The 6,715-nt window shown below is 51.3% G+C and overlaps 1 long non-coding RNA gene across 1 annotated transcript; it reads right to left on the bottom strand.

Annotated features, from left to right (window-relative positions):
- Positions 1 to 4,763: 4,763 nt before the first annotated feature.
- Positions 4,764 to 5,744, bottom strand: LOC136004261 (uncharacterized). Its single transcript, XR_010608344.1, has 2 exons — positions 5,612 to 5,744; positions 4,764 to 5,167 (listed from the first exon to the last, which is right to left on the bottom strand). It is a non-coding gene; the product is annotated as an uncharacterized LOC136004261 (long non-coding RNA).
- Positions 5,745 to 6,715: the final 971 nt, after the last annotated feature.

Here is a 6,715-nt window from a genome sequence, read left to right as displayed (position 1 = left end):
GTAGGACAGGATGATTGCTATGTCTGCAGTACTACCAAACCAATTAAGCTGGTGTAAGCATTATCTACTGCACGTGCTTCAAAGGCTGCCAGAAGTGATGAAGATTGTTGGAAGAAGTAAAGGACCCCCAAAAGACCACTACCATGTTGCTGTGCGCATGTGGAAATGGGCGTGGAATTATGTAAAGCGGTTCTCGGACGGTTAATGAATATGTATGACGTTTAATGAATATGCATGTTAAGCACCAATATAACCACAGTCAGTTTGAAGTTCGGCTGAGACACGCTAGGAGGAGCTATCCCCCGTGTTTCCCGGCGCCGCAATAAAAACCTGTTTGTCAACTTTGTTGGCGTGTTCCTGGAGATTTCTCCGAATCACACCACAGAACACCAGTGTCCCCATGTGTCTCCCACTTGGTTCTGCCATGTGCTTCCTTCTCATTGTGACTCTGAAAGCTGTGTAGCTCCTTTTTATTGTAGATACTGCTGCGATATCTTGTTTTCTCAGCTTGTCCTTCCAGATGATTATATATAAAGATACCTATATACATGATACATATAAGGGTTGGTGCAGTCCCTGACCTTCCTGGGTTCATCCACCCTTGCATTCTCATCCCAGCAGTGCTATGTGGTTCCCCTGGAGGTGGTCTGGCTGTGCTTACCTTCAATTCCTCACCCTGGTTTTGTTGGTTGGTTTGGTTTTCCCTGGTGGCCTGTTCTTTTGGGGTTTGTTGGTTTTCCCTATTTTCCCCAGTCACAGAGGAATTTAATGCATTTTCCTGTCCAAGTGCAACCTGGGCTTGTCACACAGTAGCATCAAGGCTGCAGCAGTCACAAGATGGCAGTATGTAAACTAGATTAACTAACCTGTTGCTGTAGAGAGGATTTACTGTGTTGGAAAAAAACAAGCAGCTAATAAAGATGTTAAGAACCTGCTGTGCTCTTTCCAACACGCTGCATGGAAACAGTTCTGGGCTCATCTTGGGCCTGTCTGCAGACATCTGGTGGGCAGAGGGGACAAGAGGGACACCTTGGCCACAAACCCCATCTGGGGCTGCACTTCTGGGGGAGAGGGTCCAGGGTGCCCATGGAGGGGAGCCCAGGACTCCAAAATGCCCATGGAGGGGAGCCATGGGGTGCTTTGGCTTTGGGGCAGCCACAGGCAGAGTACCCCATATGCTGGGACTGGATGGAGACTGGAAAGCTGCCAGTTGTGGTCCATGGAGGTTGGATTCAAGGGAAGACCCTTGGCTGCACAACTCTGAGGATGAGCAGTGTCCTTTGGAGATCCAGCCTCCCTGTCCTCTTCCAATATTGCAGGCCTCTGTTTGTGTCCCCATCAAGCTTTGAGTATCCCAGGCCATAACCCTTTCCAAATAAAGGAAGAGCTCCTTGGGAAAGATCCCTTTCTGTCATGGTTTAACTCCAGCTGGTAACCTAGCACCACACAGCCACTAGCTCACTGCCACTCCTTCCCCACCCCAGGTGGGATGGGAACGAGAATCAGAAGAATGTGAAACCCATGGGTTGAGATAAGAACAGTTTAGTAACTGAAATTAAAGTAAAATGTAATGATAATTGAAATAATATCAACAATAACAATATGATAATAATGGGTGACAAAACCAAACCAAAACAAAAAAACCCTCAGAATACCCAAGTGATGCACAGGACAATGTCTCACCACCCACTGACCGATCCCAACAGTAATCAGTGCCTCCTGGCTAACTCCTCCCAGTTTCTATACTGAGTATGATGTTCCATGGTTTGGAATACCCCTTTGGCTAGTTTGGGTCAGGTGTCCTGTCTCTGCTTCCTCCCAGCTTCTTGTGCCCCTCCTCACTGGCAGAGCAGGAGACTGAAAAGTCCTTGATCAGAGTAAGCATTACTTAGCAACAACTAAAACCATTGGTGTGTTATCAGCATTGTTCTCAGGCTAAAGGTAATGTGTACTGCCTCTCTGGGAGGTCTTTGAGAGCCCAAGTCCCAAAGCACAAACATCCAGGCCCTGCTCCTAAACTTAAGGTGCCAGGACAGAAAGCTAGTGCTGGGCATCACCAGCTTTCTGTCCTGGCACAGGACATGCTCACCTGGGCATGGCAAGCTTTGGAACAATGCCACCAACATGGATATCCATCCTTGCTTTGCCACCTAAAACTCCATCTGCATACTGCCTCTGTGGGAGCTCTTCAGGCCACCCAGAGATAGAGCTGGGGACCAGCCTCCCCAGTGTTTCCACAGAACACTGTGCTCCCTAGGGGCATCACACCACTCACTCTACCCACTCCAAAGCTCAGTTCTCCAACAGTTCCAGCCTGACCCACTCCCACAAACTGCTGCTTTAGGGCGAACAGCTTCACCTCCAGTCTTGCTCCATCAGGAGGAACACACTGAGCTCCAGCAGCACAGACTGTCAGTGATCCTTTTGCTGCCTTCAACAAGTTCACTGGCTTTCTTCAAGAGCTTTAAGCCCCATTAAGGGCTCAGGATGTAACTAAAGAGGCAAAAAGGCAGCAAAAAGCAACACACAGCATCAGAATTTGCAAGTAGCAGGAGCTGCTCCATGAGGAGGCACCTGAACTGAAAGTCAGTGAGTCCCTCCTCGATCGATGCCAGAGACATGGGAGAGATGCTGCTGTTGCTGGGATGGGTTTTAGCTGATCTAAACCTGCAGAAAGGGTTGGCCCTTGCCTTACTCCGCCTCACACGCTTCCCAAACTGGGTTTCCAGCTCAATCAGCTGAACCATCTGACCCCAAATCAGACTTTGGTTGATATAAGACAACCACAAAACCCTAATCCTGGGACAGAATAAGCCAGAGCAAAGCTTCTGGATGAGTATCACCCCTCACACTGGCAGCTGCTGAAGTATCCCTAGAGTTATGAGGACAGTGCACCACATCTGCCACAAGCGACCCTTAAGAAACTATTCTTATGACGAAAAGAGAAAATGAGGGAAAGTTAAACACCCAGGTCAGAAGAAGAGGCTGTCTGGGTTGGGTTTATTCCTGAGCAAACACCCTGTCCCAAGAGCCATTTCCCCTGCTACCCACATACAGCCTCCACCACAGGACCATCCACATTTGAGGCATGTGGTTCTCACCCCACATGCCTCCCACTGACCCCTCAGTAGAGCAGCTCCATCCCCATGGCACTGGCTGCTCCCCTCCAGGCTCACTGTAGCTACAGCTCCCACCTGAAACTCACCCTCTGGCTTGGATCAGCCCCGTGCTGGGCTGTCCTGAGGATCTGTTCCGTGAGCTGAGGCCTCAGGCAGCACCTGGGTAGGACACAGTCCTTCCCAGGCAAAGCTGTGGACTGGAGCAGCACAAAACACCCAGCACAGTGAGAGCAAGGAAACACAGCACAGGGAACACCTACGGGCAGCACTAGAGGGGAAACAGCCATACCAGCAGACACCTGCAGACCTTTGCCTGGGAGGCTGCAAAAGGAAGGCCCCAGCTCTGCCCAAACAGCAGCTATGTAGAAAGAGCTCCAGGAACAGCCAATGGCCGGGGGTGAAGCAGCCGCTTCCCATCTCTGCAGCTGGGACAGAGCATGGGATGAGCTTGGGAGACCTCAGGGAGAGATGGTATGACCCCAGAAGGCGACAAGCCCAGGCTGACAGAAGACAGGCCCTGCACGATGGTGACGGCCGCCCAGCGCCAGCCTGCAGCGGCTTCTCCTGCTGCCCAATGAACCTCTCGTGTCCCCCAGCCCCAGGCAGGACTGTCCCGGAGCTGGCCACCTCCAGAAGCGCCGCAGAAGCGTGTCCAGCGTGTCCTACAGCTCCTCCTCGCTGCGCCGCGGCGCTGGGCACCCACCGGTAGACCAGGCTTGGTGAGAGACTCATGGCATGACCCCGCCTGGACCCCGCGCCCGGAGCCGGCTCAGAAGCCTATGGGCTCCGAGATGAGCTTCAGTGGTGGGTGCTGCAGGGATGTGAGACACTGAGCCACCCGGGGTGAGAAAGAATCTAGCCCTGAAGATCACCGTGCCTCCCAAGATCTTCCTGCGCTCCAGGCCCAGAGACTTATGATAATAAGTTCCTAGAGCTAGTTATAATATTACCCGCCTATATGTGGGAATTATGAATATGTATGTGACTAATGCAATAGTGAAAGTGATACGCGGATTGACTCCACAACTCGTTAAAGTTGTAAAGTAGGTATGCTTTATTCAGCTGTCCTGGGTTTACCAGGAGCCGTTTTGCTCCTTCTTAGTAACTGGTGCAAGCTCTGTGTTTTGACTTCCAGCCTGGGCAGAGAGCTGATAACACCGATTGTTTTTAATTGTTGTGAAGTAATGTTTATTCTGGCCAAGGACTCTGTGAGTCTCATGCTCTGCTGGGGACGAGGGGAGGCCGGGAGGAAGCAGAGACAGGACACCTGACCCAAACTAGCCAAAGAGGTATTCCATACCACAGCACGTCATGCCCGGAGAGGGAACTGGGAGTTACCTGGAAGGGCACACTCTCTTCGGGGGGGTCGAACTTGTTCGGCGGTGGTATCGTATTCTCTTGTTATTTTCTCTTATCAATATTATCATTAGCGGTAGCAGCAGTGATTTGTGTTATACCTTAGTTACTGGGCTGTTCTTATCTCAGCCCGTGGGAGTTACATTCTCCTGATTCTCCTCCCCATCCCTCTGGGAGTGGGGAGGGTCGGGGGGGGGGTGAGTGGACGACCTGTGTGGATTGGTTTAAACCACGACATCAGCGCTGAGGTGCATGGGGATAGCGCCTCCAAAGTATGCACACCCAGGGTCGTTTTTCCTTTACATTTATTCCCTTAAGGCATACATATGCATTAGATTACTGATACATATTTAGTATCTGTCCCCGCTTTGTATTATAATGAGCTAGAAGGTCCTTTGTGCCTGCGCAGTGCCCCCCTCTGGTCATGGGCAGGGGTCTCAAGATGAAGTAAATGAGTCTTCCTCCTGTGGGCAGGGGTCTTCAAGATGAAGTAAATGAGTCTTCCTCTTCTTAAACTTTTCACCTTTTAATCTTCACGCATGGCCTTAGGGTTTGGTCAGTATCCCAGCCATAAACCATCTGTTTCTCCCCCTTATCCATAGACTCAGGCCTCCTCTTTTCCTTGTCAATAGTTGTTTATCAGTAGAACCAGACCTCTGCTTCTCCCCTTATCAGTAGTTTGTGCCTTTGTTCTGCTTAGTAGGCATGATAGGTGTTTACAACAGACAATACTTTTGTTTAAGCAAGTGAATTCCTCTAACCCCCTTGTATATTGGTTAACCCTCTGCATCAAAAGTATATAAACCTGTAACAAATGCTAATCAGTGCGCCTCTGGCTACGGTCACGCGCCCAGCACTGTTGCTTTTGCTTTACTGACTTTGTCCCTCAATAAAACCCTGTTATCTCGATTAGAGGAGTGAGCTCGTATTTCACACCGTTCCCCCCTCCCTATCCGGCCTTCCCCGTTCCCGTTCCTCCCTCCCGATCCCGGCCTTCCCCGTTCTCGTTCCTCCCTCCTGAACCCGGCCTTTCCCGTTCCCCCCTCCCTATCCCAGCCTTCCCCGTTACCCCCTCCCTATCCCAGCCTTTCCCGTTCCCGTTCCTCCCTCCCGATCCCGGCCTTCCCCGCTCTCACGTCTCGAGCGCCTCCACCTTCCTCTCCTCGTACAACTCGTCATTCAGCATCCGCAACACGCCAAACACCAACGACTGTAACCCTCACTTCACCTTCACTGCCCCGCCGCCGCTCGCACCCGGCAATGTGACCCCGCCCCGCACTGCAAGACGCCCCCTGGTGGAGCAGGACGCCCCCTGGTGGAGCGGAAGGCCGCCCGCCGCCGGCTCACCCGGCCCCGCTGCTCCATAAAATCCCAGACTGGTTTGAGTTGAAAGGGACCTTAAAGCTCATCCAGTACCAACCCCTTGCCATGGGCAGGGACACCTTCCACTAGAGCGGGTCCAATCTGGTCTTGAACACTGCCAGGGATGGGGCAGCCACAGCTTCTCTGGGCACCCTGTGCCAGCGCCTCAGCACCCTCACAGGGAAGAGTGTCTGCCTAAGAGCTCATCTCAGTCTCCCCTCTGTCAGGTTAAAGCCATTCCCCTTGGCCTGTCCCTACAGGTCCTTGTCCAAAGCCCCTCTCCAGGTTTTTTGTAGCCCCTTTAGGCACTGGGAGCTGCTCTAAGGTCTTCCCAGAGCTCCTTCCACCACAGTGATGTATTTGTCATCCTGCATAATATATAAACCCAGACATGGCTCGGTGCAGAAGAGCTGCACAGGTCAGGAGAAGCCACACATCTTTCTGCCAGGCAGATGAGCTGACACAGAGCAGAGCTACCAGGGTTGCCCAAGGGCAGCTGCAGGCTTTATGTCCTGGGTACCAAATCAGATGTGACATTTCAGTTAAGACTCTTGGATGTTTAATATCTAAGTTAAAAAATCTCTGTACTGTAGCAGTGATGTAGCATTGGGTATTTCACTTGCAGGGTGATGTCCATGGTGTGTAATTTTGAATGCTTTGCTTCTATGAAAGCATGTTACTAATCAAGATGTATCTGCCCATTGTTATTTACACAGCACAATCTTATGACAGGCTGTCAGTCCTCTCATTCTGACACCCTTTTGATACATCTACAGATGGCAGGACACAGATCTCACTCTGTAACACCAACAAAGCAGTGCCTGGACCTGAAACTAAGAGCTAGACTTGCTTTGGGTTGTGCGCTCCTGAACACACAG

The sequence above is a fragment of the Lathamus discolor genome, chromosome W, assembly GCF_037157495.1.
Source record: "Lathamus discolor isolate bLatDis1 chromosome W, bLatDis1.hap1, whole genome shotgun sequence".
In the NCBI taxonomy this organism is placed as follows: domain Eukaryota; kingdom Metazoa; phylum Chordata; class Aves; order Psittaciformes; family Psittacidae; genus Lathamus; species Lathamus discolor.
Note: the sequence above shows the minus strand (reverse complement) of the source record. Positions and strands in the feature narration are given on the sequence as shown.